The sequence below is a fragment of the Sitophilus oryzae genome, unplaced genomic scaffold (genome assembly GCF_002938485.1).
Source record: "Sitophilus oryzae breed Bouriz unplaced genomic scaffold, Soryzae_2.0 scaffold_179_pilon_pilon, whole genome shotgun sequence".
Taxonomy (NCBI): Eukaryota; Metazoa; Arthropoda; class Insecta; order Coleoptera; family Curculionidae; genus Sitophilus; species Sitophilus oryzae.
In genome coordinates, this window is record NW_022146501.1 from 4,708,056 (window position 1) to 4,721,694 (window position 13,639).

General features: G+C 33.2%; 1 protein-coding gene and 1 long non-coding RNA gene across 2 annotated transcripts in view; both read left to right on the forward strand.

Moving 5' to 3' along the window:
* The window catches only part of LOC115882716, a 48,758-nt gene extending 39,285 nt beyond the window's left edge, over nt 1–9,473 (forward strand). Inside the window, exon 6 of the long non-coding RNA XR_004050231.1 lies at nt 9,366–9,473. This is a non-coding gene — a long non-coding RNA (uncharacterized LOC115882716). The remainder of the gene's footprint in view (nt 1–9,365) is intronic.
* Nucleotides 1–13,639, forward strand: part of LOC115882709 (putative serine protease K12H4.7) — a gene marked incomplete in the record, with an annotated part of 747,005 nt that overhangs the window by 384,899 nt on the left and 348,467 nt on the right.

Genomic DNA, 13,639 nt, shown 5'->3' on the forward strand with positions numbered 1-13,639 from the left:
TGCAGTTTGCGATTAGAATTATCAGGGTCGGATTGGAACTTCTAATGTCACAAACTACAAAAATGACATTAAGGTAAAAAAATTAATTACTTCCCAATCCGACGCTAATAATTCCAATCGCAAATGGCAAGTGCACGGATTACATGTGAACATGAGCCACCTTAATATCGATATAATAAAATATAATCGAACACCGCTAGAGTGTCTATTTGATAAAGATTGCCTCAAAAGAGGACAGTGAAATTTCCTAAAGGCGTTATGATTTGAAGGTGTATGTCCAAAATAGGGCCACAAAAGTATGAGGTGGTAGAAGGCATAATTGATGCGTCAAAAAATCAAAAAATTTTGAAAAATATTCTTGTGTCAAGTGGGAAGGACAAAGGTCCTTGTAACAAATTGTTATGGTAAAGGCCAGGACAATAATTTTATATTTCAACAGGATGGCGGGGCATGCCATACAGCTAAAACTACTAAAAAATGGTTTAGGGACATGAACATTAAGGTTCCCTCATGGCCTTCGCACAGTCCGGACCTTAATGTTATCGAGACATGTGGACAAAACAAAACAAATATTGTGCCACGATTCCCAAGAAACCGTTGTCCATTTGACGATGATATTAAGTGAATTATGTCCATAGATAAAAGAAAATAATCTTCTATTAAGATAGATATGAAACTTAATAGTAAAATTTTGGGTCAAAGCGCCCCTCCGTGTTCTTAGTAGAGACTACGTTTAACCCAGCGCCTTCGCCTTTTCTGCTGTAAATATTTTTATGTTTATATTTAATTTCAAAGGATTTAGTTTTAAAGTTACACTGATATATTAGTATATCAGAGTAACTTTAATAAAACATAAGAAACTATATATTTTACAGTTTATTAAATATAAATTTTGACTACAAAGTAGAAAGTAAATCACAATAAATTGTCCTGAAGCTGTGGTTGGTTCCTTGTGAAACATCGTTGAAATATTAGTATTTTAATAAAGCACGCTTTTAGATGTTTCAAAAAACTTTTAATAAGAGTAACTTTAACTCTACATATATGTTTCGGCTTGTTAGGTCTTTTTCAAGAGTTTTTTAAGAACTAATCGTCTAACTACACTGTAACTATATATATATTTGCTATGGGGGTGGGTTCAGAGAGTTTACAATAGGGGTAATAAAAAATGTGTTTAGAAATCCTTGTTGGTCGTTAACATTATTTTCGTTTTTAACAGATTTTAGTATTTCTAACTGTTCAATGTAATTTAAGCGTCTACCTTTTGTTTCTCTGTGTAGTAACTTAATTGAGTTTTCATTAATTTTGTGATTATTTACTATACAATGAGTTGCAAGACCAGAACTATGCTGGAGATTATAATATACCTTACATGTTCTTTAATCCTTATATCTAAATTTCTACCTGTTTGGCCTATGTACACGGCATCACAATCATTGCAATCCACCCTATATACACCCGACTTATTTTTGACATTAGTTTTGTCTTTATTATTTAATAAAATTTGACCTAAATTTCTTTTATTTACGTTAATAGTTTTACATCCTATTTTATTGAGATTATTTGATATTTTGTTAGTTAAATTAGGAATGTAGTTTAAAAGTCGATAATTGTTATTGTCTTTAGAATTAGCGGAATAAAAATTTTTCATTAATATTTTCTTTTGTTTTTTCTTTAGCATATTATCAAGGGAACACTTATATCCATTGTTGATGGCGATTTGTTTAATAATATTTAACTCTTTTTTAAAATTCTCTGGGCTCAGTGGAAACATTACTAATCTATGAATTAAACTATGAAGGGGTGACATTTTGATTTGCCAGGATTGGTGAAGCCGAAACATATATGTAGAGTTAAAGTTACTCTTATTAAAAGTTTTTTGAAACATCTAAAAGCGTGCTTTATTAAAATACTAATAAATCACAATATTTGATAAAACTTATAAGTATACCATTTTTACAGTTAATAAATAATAAAACTATTTCTGACTATGATATTTAAAATTTAGATAGATAGAATATTAAAAAACATACCGGTATTTGCAGACGCAGGCCCAAATTCAATAAAAACCAAAATTTTTTCTGCGAAAATCGGGCTTTTTTCACAGAAAAGGTATTTTTTGATTTATCAACAATCATTGTCAAGTTGACAATATACAGGGTGTTTTCTAATTAGTCTAAAAAATTGTGGTGTGATTCCTCATGTGTTCTTAAAACAATTTACCCAATTTTTATATAACCATTGTGTCTAATGTACTTCTCCTTTCTGATCTACACGGTGTTAAAAATTAAGAAAAAATCGATATTTTGCTTAACATAAATGGCACACTAGTGCTTTTTTAAGGGAAATATATATTTTTCTTGACTGGCCATCCTTTTTCAACAAAATTGATCTTTTGAGTTTTTCTTGTTCATCAAACGGTTGCCGAGAAAAAAATAAATATACTTATTAAGAGCCCGTCGTTTCTAACGATTTTTTATTTTTTAGATTAATTAGGAAACACCCTGTATATGCATATCACAGGCAACCAAATAAACTAGCAACCTCTAAAAATTATTTTTCCTACCACTAGCGACATACCGTGTTTTTAGTGAGTACTAAATTATTTTATCACAATTTCACCATATAAGTTTCCAGGCAATGATTATGTCAAAAATTTTATTCTCGCGTATGTCAACCATTAATAAAAACAATGCCAAACAGGCTTGCAGTGGTTGCAAAAGTTCATGCCGATGTAACGCCATTTTTTTTAGAATTTAGAATGAGTGGGAGGGGGGTTAATCACTTCGACCTTACAGATCCATTGTGTCCCCCTTTCTTGAATCATAACTCATCATACAGTCCCAGGGCTTTGACAAAAGCCAGTATCTGGGACGGTTTTATAGAGGGTAGTTCTCCATCTCCAATATCAGTCGTACCAAAATTCATGGCACGAATGGTTGTCATCTCGGCGCACTCAGTGATGAGGTGTACTGGTGTTTCCCCATCTTCCCCACAGAATCTGCATTCGCCGTTTCTTCTTAGTTTCAATCTACTGAGGTGTTCGTTGAGGAGACAGTGTCCTGTTAAAAACCCCGTGACAATCCGAAGATTGTTCTTACTCAGACCCAGGAAGATCTGTGATTTTTCTTCATCATAAGCCCTCAGAAACTTCTTCGAGTGTCTTAGACCATTGGAAAATTTCCATTCCAGGTTGCGGATGGAATCTTCCAAGTTCTTGAGTTCCGCCTTGAGTTGGTTACCACTTGGAAAGCAGAACGGTTCTGGTTCAGTTAGTGGAGTGTTCGCTGCTTTCCTAGCTAGATTATTTGCTTTTTCATTGCCTTCTATCCCTTGGTGAGCAGGCACCCAGTGTAGGAGGACTTTGTTTTCTTTGCCTAATTTATTCAGCTTCTCTATGCATTCTTTGACCAATTTCGAATTGATTGATACTGAGTTGATCGCCTTTAACGCTGCTTGACTATCGATAAGATGGCTATTTCTTGTTTCCGATAGTTCCTATCTAAGATAAGTTGTACGCATCTCTCGATAGCGTAGATTTCTGCCTGTAGGATACTAAGGTAAGTGTCCATTGGTTCGGAGTAATTAGCTCTCGGCCCAAACACTCCGATCCCTGTTCCCGTATTGGTTTTGGAAGCATCAGTATACCAAGTTATGGTATGGTCTTTTAACTGCTGGGCAAGCGTTTCGCTCTTCCAATCCTTCTTATTGCTCAATACTACATTGACATGTTTGTCAAAGTTGTACGTTCATATTGGCATATCGTCCACTGGGAGTTGCAGGAGTGGTATTTCCTTTTTGAGGGTGTTCCAAGCCCCTGATCTGACAATTCTCCCAGTACTAATTCCGTTATGTAACGCCATATTAGAACAGTTATTTTTTAAAGTGTCCGAACATTTAGTTGTCACGATATTGTGCAATATTTTTGTTTATTTATTGGCCTACAGTTTATTTTAATGTTTATAGAAACTAAACTATTTAAATACTTATTAGAAATGTTAGATTTTAATATATTTTAAATGTATTTCTTAAATGTAAATAATTTAGTTAATGAAAATAAAATTTTTTAATAAATTTTTGTTTGTCCGAACATTTAGTTGTTAGGGCTCGTATTAATTTTTTAAATAGATCCCTGGTTTTTAAGGAAGTTTTTCATTAAGAAACTACTAATCAGCTGTTCTATCTAAATGGAAATACTTGAGCAACATTTTTTCCGAAACAAAAACTTTCTGCATACATCAATCAAGGTCACCGGAGTCGTAACACAGCGCACATCGGTTTCCAGTTGCATAGGAAACATAGTTTTATTTGCTGTCTCGTTTTCGTCGGAAACTTTTAGTCCCTGGCTGGAATATTACTTAGAGTTTCTTACTTAGAGCGCATAAATTCATGGAGTTATATAAAACGTATCGAGTTTCTGGAGTTTTCTTTTTTCACTAAACTCGACACAATACGTCTACTTTACTCGATCGAAAGTGGTATAATGCGCTGAAGTTTAAATTTAGGAGTTGGGGAAATAGTTTATTTACACTTGACCGTCGAGCATAATATATTATGTTAGAGGAGTTAAGGTGTCATTTAATGGATATGTAGACTTTAATTATCTCCAAATCAATAAATCATTTATTGATTTGGAGAAAGCGTACGACTCTATTCCCCGCAGCAAGATATGGGAAGTATTGAATATCTTAGAAGTAGATAGACCTTTGCTTAAGATAATAAAAGAGCTATATAAAGAAAATGAATCGTACGTTAAGATAGGACACATGCTATCTAATCCAATTAGCACCACAAAAGGGTTGCGACAAGGATGCAGCTTATCTCCTCTGATCTTCAACGCTTACGTCGAATTAGCCCTTAGGGAATGGAAGACGAAATATCAAGGTATGGGAATACCCATTGGGGACAACACACTATTTACCCTGAGCTTTGCAGACGATCAGGTCGTGATTGCGCAGGACTCATACGATCTAGAGTTCATGACTAAGAGGCTTTATCAAGTATACAACAAATGGGGACTTCAGGTTAGTCTAAAGAAGACCGAATACTTAGCTGTCAATTCCAACACTTGTTTTGAAGTCTTCATTAATGATAACGTCCAGATTCAACAAGTAGACAAATTTAAATACCTGGGTGCTACTATCAACAACGAGGGTTTGGGCAAAGAAGAAATACAAACCCGAATTCAGAAGAGCAAACAAGTTATTGGATGTCTTAACAGCCTCTGGTGGGACCGAAACTTATCTGCAACAACTAAAAAGAGACTTGGAAGAACATTGGTGGAGTCAGTTCTTTGCTATAGTTCAGAGCTGTGGACTCGAAGCGCAAAATCCAAGTTGTTGAAATGGACTACCTTAGAAGAAGTGCAGGTATATCTAGGATGGAAAAAAAGACAAACATCCAGGTCAGGCGTATCATGAATGCATCGGAGGAGACAGTACTGGATCGAATCGAAAAATCCAGCTTAAAATGGTTTGGACATGTTCTGCGTATGCCGGAGAACAGGTGGCCAAAAAGAGTTTTTCAATGGGCTCCCCATATGGGCAGAAGAAAGAGAGGTAGACCTAGAAAATCCTGGAACGGAACGGTTACGGAAGCAATGGAAGCTCGTAACCTAGAAGCTGATGACGCTCTAAATTGAGATGTGTGGCGTAGGGTAACGGGAAGGCAGCAATAGGCTGTAGTTGGAAATGAGTATTAAATACTTAAACCAAATCCCGTTTATATATATATATAGAGTTTTATTATATATACTAGCGTGTACCCGCGACTTCGTTCGCGTCGAAATAATCATTTCTAATGGTGATAATAAAGCAAAGCAAAAATTTCCATTAACATACGAACTGGATATAATTTTCTCACAGAGTTTTTGCAGCGTTCGTCTAATAGACATATTTTTGTTTAAACGCTCTCTCTAAATTTGCGAAAATTTTTTTTTTGAAATGTGTCAAAAATTATACAGAATGTCCCAGAAATAAGTGCAAATATTTTAACGGGTGGTAGATCTCGATAACAGAAACATATTTTCTCTTTATCGTTTTTCAAATAAGTCCAAAATAACGGAGTTATTTTACTTTGAAAATTTCCAAAAAAAATGTTGTTTTGCTAAAATTTTGAAAACCACTGGATCTTTTTGAAAATTTAATCTAATACCTATGTTGCCATATTATCAAGAAATTATGTTTTTTAACTAAAAACTAAAAAAATTTCCAAAAAAATTACAAATTTTCAAAATTTTTTTTTCGCGAAAAAACCTCATAGGCGTGTTTCTGGGGTTGAACTATACTGCCAGTTAAAATATTTGCACTTATTTCTGGTACACCCTGTATAGAAAACTTGGTAATACATATTTGAGGGGTATAGTTTCATCTCGTTCGAATTTGACTTTCGAAAAATCCGTTTATCAAAAATAAGCTTTTTACGTCAAGCAGTTTAAGCAGAATCGTGGTTAATCAATTACCCAACTTTTTGGAACACCCTGTATGATTTTTTAAAAAATTTCAATATATGTAAAAAAACCAAATAAATTATGCGTGTCCAAGCAATTTCCCGAAAGACTAACCGTTTTTTAAATAACAAATATTGTAATATTTGAGGGGCGTTTTTACCCTCTTGGAATTTGAGATTCGAGAAACCCCTCCTTATCGAACCTCTACACCCCACAGTCAATCCGTTTGCCAAAAATCAGCTTTAAACGTCAAGCAATTTAAGCAGAATCGTGATTACTCAATGGTCATATTTTATGAAACACCCTGTATAAATATTTAAAAAAAAATTAAAATATGTAAACCAAACAAAATAAAATATACGTGTTTAAGAGTTTTTCGGAAAAACTCAGCGGTTTTTAAATATAAACTATTATAATGTTTGAGGGGTGGTTTCACACCCTTAGAATTCGAGTTTCGAAAAATCCCTTCTTATCGAACCTCTACACCCTAGAATCAACCTGTATGCCAAAATTGAGCTTCTTACGTTGAGTGGTTTGAGCAGGATCGTGACTTATCAATACGTCAGTCACTTAAGGATTTTATATATTAGTATAGATACATTTTAGCTTATTTTACCCATTTGTTGTTTTTGTTATTTATATTTGCAAATTACAAGAAAGAAAATCCAGAAAAGATCCATTGGTTCTCAAAATTTTAGCAAAAAATAATTTTTTTGTAAATTTTCAAAGTAAAAAAGGCGGTTATATTGGAATTATTTGAAAAACGGCGAAGAGGAAATGTGTTTCTTTTATCGAGATCTTTTTTTTACCAGCCCTGAATATTTGCATTTATTTAAGATCCTGTATAACTACTCGTCCCATCTTTTCTGATGTTTTCATTTACAATTTTAAAGCTTTCAAATTCAAAATTAACTTTATCAATAACTAGATTTTTTACGAGTATAATATTATTTATTCGTCGTCTCAATTGAAATAAATATTCTAATTTTTTCATCTTGTAGCTATTCCAACATGAACACTCGTCTCTCTTTCTCTCAATATTATTCAATTATGCTGCAGTTTAACGCCCTTCAAAGGCAAACAGATAATCTAGACAGCAGCACCTTCAAAGAAGCCGAGCTCACAATAAGATAAGAGGAATCGGAATCTGTTAATCTAGTGTTTCGGAAAGTTCTCAGCAGTATATTATCCAGAGCGCTAACTCGCTGTCTAAAAGCTTATTGATTCAATTATGCAAATGGCAACTCGGTTTTACATTGTCTTGTTCGATTAATGGAAGACTATGAAAAAATATCAAATCTAGTAAAGATTTTCCGAGAGATTTTTATAATACATATAGTATGCCTAAATACAACAGTTTTCAAAAATATATTTCCTAAGTACAATGCTATTTCCTTTATAAGTTTCATCAACTACTATCATAGACTGTATCATCATCATCAACATCATCATTTTCAGCTTATTCAACCATTTCCAATCATGGTGTAGCATCCCTCGCATATTTAGATACTCTCTTTATGTTGGGCCCATTGTTTATTGTTGGCTATGCAGGTCCAAGTTATTCATGCTAATTTCCTATGATCATGGTCCCACTTCAGGTTCGGTCTTCTTCTAGGTCTCTTAATTCCTCGTAGTATATTTTTGTGGCCCATTGTTGTTTCGCCAGTGCTTCTATAATTGCCTTAGGATAGATCGAGTCCGAAGCCTTCTCAAATTCTATAATGGTTATGGCTAGTGGAAGTTCGTATTCTTTTGTTCGGCTGCTAGTTTCTCTTAGTGTATGTATGTGATTAATCGTGCTGAAGCCGCTTCTAAAGCTTGCTTGTTCTCGTGGTTGTGCGGCGTCTAGATTATTTTGTTTTCTGTTGTTTTTGTGAATATCTTGAATATTACTGATAGTAGGCTTATTGGTCTATAGTTTCTGATGTTTCATTTGCTGCCTTTCTTATGAATTAGAATTATGTTGGCGCTATTCCAGTCTTGCGGTACCTATATGTTTTCTCCTTAGACAGCTAGTGTATACCGGGTGTTGCATCGTCGAGCGAGACATAGGAAATTCCATGTAAATTTTAATGGGGTTAATTATTGGCTTTCCTAATTATTTTAGAGAATAATTCTATTTAGGTTTATTGAAGAGCACTAAAACCCACATTCAAAAGAATAACTTTAGATATTTTTGATTAGCCCGTTTACGAGTTATTGCCGATTTCTTTTTAAATATGTCTCCTTTCTTATGAGCACCAGTCAAGGTAAAAGATAACTGTCAAATGAAGTTGTCATTTAATAGTACCTAAATTAATAAGTTATTGAATATTGTAATAATACTATAATTAACCTTGTAATTGAATACTTTATTTTACTTTAATTCATATTAATTTGTATTTATAAATACATCTTTAAGATTTCCGATGTAGGAATGAGTTTTCAATAATAATAAAGCACTAAATAGGTAAATTTCTGAAATGACAACTTCATTTGACAGTTATCTTTTATCTTGACTGGTGCTAATAAGTAAATACAGGGCCATAAGAAAGGAGAAATATTTAAAAAGAAATCGGCGATAACTCGTAAACGAGCTAATGAAAAATATCTAAAGTTATTCTTTTGAATGTGGGTTTTAGTGCTCTTCAATAAACCTACATAGAATTATTCTCTAAAATAATTATGGAAGCCAATAATTGACCCCATTAAAATTTACACGGGATTTCCTATGTCCCGTCCGACGATGCAACACCCGGTATATTCGCTAGAATTTTCCAGGTTCTTCTACCGGCACACAGACTATAATATATATACTATAGTAGCACAGACTATACTCGTATAGTCTGTGCTACTATACATTACATATTGTAATATATTTTTTATTTAATCGTAAGTAGTTTATTAGCTTTCAAAACTATTATTTCTTTATTTTCAGCCAATTTGTAATCCACATGTCCAAACCATACAGAAAATACCCAGAAGAGGCAAGGTATTGAAGAAAGATGGTTATTTTGATCACTTTGATTATGCGTGTTAAAAACAAGCAACATTTTTGGGTAAGTATGATAAGCAAGAAGTTGTAATATTTTTTTATTTAACCGTAAGTAGCTTGTTAGTTTTTAAAAATATTATGTTTCATTTTCAGTCAGTTTGCAATCAACTTGTTCAAGCTATCTAAGAAACGAATGAAAATAAGAGGAAAGTTGTTGAAGAGAGATGTGTTTATATTGATTATTTTTAGTAAGCTTATTTAAAAAAACATAGAATTTTTTTTGGGTAAGTGTGATACTGTGTATTTGAGATGTCATAAGCTTTCAAAGGGAAATAAAAGTGTTAAAACAATAAAATTGATAATAATGGTGTACCGAAAACGAAAGGTTATATTAAATGTATTTGCACCATCTTATAAAAAGAAAAAATTACAATGATAAAGTGGATTTTATTTAAAAAAATCTCTTTAAATAAACCCAGCAAAATTAAAACCGGTTTTGATATATTCCTTTTTTGAGCTCGCTCACCAAGGGATAGAAGGCAATGAAAAAGCTAAAGATCTACCTAGAAAAGGAACGAACACTCCATTAACTGGACCAGAACCGTTCTGCTTTCCAAGCGGAAACCAGCCTAAAACGGAATTGAAGAATCTCGAGGATCCCATACGTAACCTGGGATGGGATCATCAACGGTCTAAGATACTTGAGAAAATTCAACAGAACTTACGACCGAGAAGAATCAAAGATTTTCCTTGATTTAAGTAAGAACAATTTTCTTATTGTTACGAACAGGACACTGTCTCATCAACGAACAGATCAGTACATTGACAGCTGAGAAACAACGGAGAATGCAGATTCTGTGGGAAATCTCTGGTAAAAAAATTATCACTGAGTGCGCCAAGCAACCAAACATTCTACCTTCTACTTTGCAGTCTACAAATAATTGATAAATTATTCATTTTAAAATGTTACACTTGAGGGTTGGAACCTTGGTGTTACACAACAAAAATAAAACACTAAATCACCACAATACACCAAAACACTTTTACTTTTTGCACTGGACGCGCGTTTCGCTAACCATGTTAGCATCATCAGCAGATGATTATAAACTAAAGTACACCTACAAGTTGAGCGTTTATATACTCGCCCAGTAGGTACCGAGTGGGCGTGGCAAAATCTAGCCAACCGAGTCAGAGCTCGGAGCTCTTTTTGCTGTTTTTGACACACATTCAGACACCATAGATAATTTTAGTTCTAAGTTAAACAATCGTTGTCCTTCCATTAAATTTACGCATGAAATTGAGAACAACGACAGATTACCATTTCTAGATGTATTAGTTATTAGAAATACTAATAATTGCCTGGCTGGAATTTGATATATATAGGAAAAATACCACTACACGCAGATATATTCCTAATGAATCATATCATAGTATTGAACATAAAATGGCTAGTTTAAATTTCTTAGTTCATAGATTACTTAGTTTTCCACTTTCAGACGAAAGATATGAAATAGAAAGAGATTACATTAGGAATGTAGCTGAGTGTAATGGTTATTCTCCTTCACTAGTGGATAAAATAATTAGAAAACGTAGGTATAGGTTAATGATTTCTGAAAATTCGACTTTTCAAGTGGAGAAAGATACGTCAAAATATTTTTCAATACCGTTTGATAGACAGTTATCCCGGGGTTTAAAAGGAATTTTTAAGAATGTCAATTATAAACTTGTGTATAGTGCTAATAATAAATTACAACAATTATTAGGTAATCCAAAGGATAAACACCTCCACTGGAAAGGTAGGGTATTTATGAAATTTCTTGTAAAGATTGTAATCAGAAATATGTTGGGTAAACTAGAAGATCAATATTAACTAGATTTAAAGAACATTTAGCTCAGATAAGATATGGTAGACCGGATTAATCTTCGTTGCCGAACATATTGTTGATAAAGAACATTGTATAGATCTTAATAATTTAAAATTAATTAAACAAGTCTCAAATTACAGGCAATTAGATGCATATGAAAGCATCAGAATTAATAAATGTAAAGATAGTATGAAGAGAGTCAACGGTCCAATTCCTTCAAGTTCTTTGTTCCTACTACTCTAGTGGCGGAAATTAACTGTTACGCTCAGTTGGCTCTGACTCGGTTGGCTAGATTTTGCCACGCCCACTCGGTACCTACTGGGCGAGTATATTTCATGCGTAAATTTAATGGAAGGACAACGATTGTTTAACTTAGAACTAAAATTATCTATGGTGTCTGAATGTGTGTCAAAAACAGCAAAAAGAGCTCCGAGCTCTGACTCGGTTGGCTAGATTTTGCCACGCCCACTCGGTACCTACTGGGCGAGTATATAAACGCTCAACTTGTAGATTGTACTTTAGTTTATAATCGTCTGCTGATGATGCTAACATGGTTAGCGAAACGCGTGTCCAGTGCAAAAGTAAAAGTGTTTTGGTGTATTGTGGTTGATTTAGTGTAGTAAACCAAACCAAACCTAAACCAGAGTTATCCTTATTTTAATAAAAGCAAACTCCCCCCACCACTTTATTTTATGAGATAGAGCAAAATACTCTATATCAAAAAATTACAAATTTCTCGATGATTACAATAGTAATATTTAAAATACCTGTTCACCTGCATATTTTTGAGAAAACCCCTGTTTTCTGATTGGCTATCAGAGAAACGCCCTCTAGCGGACATTTTTCGGAAGAGAACTAGAGATTCTGATACTAATATTGAATGGAAAGAACAGCATCGGAGATTTTGGAAGAAAAGAGATACTAGTGCTTTGAACCATAACAGGTAAGCTTTGATTATGATATTGTAGCTCCCTGATAAGGTATTTTATATTTCTAGAGATCTACAATAGAATAATCAATATGACTAATTATTTTTAATGCTCGTTTAGAGCTATCATGACAAAGAGTCATTTATCACAACGCAGTTTTTTTATTACTCTATTTATATTATTTCTTTATCAAAAATAAATAGACATTCTCTTGGATCACATTGTATACAGTAAAAGATTGATTTTGATATTGATACCGATATTACTTATTGTTGTTTGGATGTACGAAAATAGGCTGCTTTGGTGTCATGTAACACGGTTTGTTTTGTCTGGGGAAATTAACCAGAACGAAAAAAACTATACAGCTGAACTTCCCACATATTATTAATTCAAAATTATAGGTATTTTTGTGTTGAATATTTAAAAAAAACTGATAGTAGGCTTATTGGTCTATAGTTTCTGATGTTTCATTTGCTGCCTTTCTTATGAATTAGAATTGTGTTGGTGCTATTCCAGTCTTGCGGTACCTATATGTTTTCTCCTTAGACAGCTAGTATACCGAAAGTTGTGTCGAGCGAGACATAGGAAATTCCATGTAAATTTTAATGGGGTTAATTATTGGCTTTCCTAATTATTTAGAGAATAATTCTATTTAGTTTATTGAAGAGCACTAAACCCACATTCAAAAGAATAACTTTAGATATTTTTTGATCAGCCCGTTTACGGTTATTGCCGATTTCTTTTTTAAATATGTCTCCTTTCTCATGGCCCTGTATTTACTTCAAGGTAAAAGATAACTGTCAAATGAAGTTGTAATTTAATAGTACTTAAATTAATAAGTTATTGGTTGTAACGTTGTAATTGAATACTTTATTTTACTTTAGTTCATATTAATTTGTATTTATAAATACATCTTTAAGATTTCCGATGTAGGAATGAGTTTTCAATAATAATAAAGCACTAAATAGGTAAATTTCTGAAATTTCAACTTCATTTGACAGTTATCTTGACATAAGAAAGGAGAAATATTTAAAAAGAAATCGGCGATAACTCGTAAACGAGCTAATCAAAAATATCTAAAGTTATTCTTTTGAATGTGGGTTTTAGTGCTCTTCAATAAACCTACATAGAATTATTCTCTAAAATAATTATGGAAGCCAATAATTGACCCCATTAAAATTTACACGGGATTTCCTGTCCCGTCCGACGATGCAACATCCGGTATATTCGCTAGAATTTTCCAGGTTCTTCTACCGGCACACAGACTATAATATAGCTACTCGTATAGTCTGTGCTACTATACATTACATATTGTAATATATTTTTTATTTAATCGTAAGTAGTTTATTAGCTTTCAAAACTATTATTTTTTATTTTCAGTCAATTTGCAATCAACATGTCCAGACCACACAGAAAATATCCA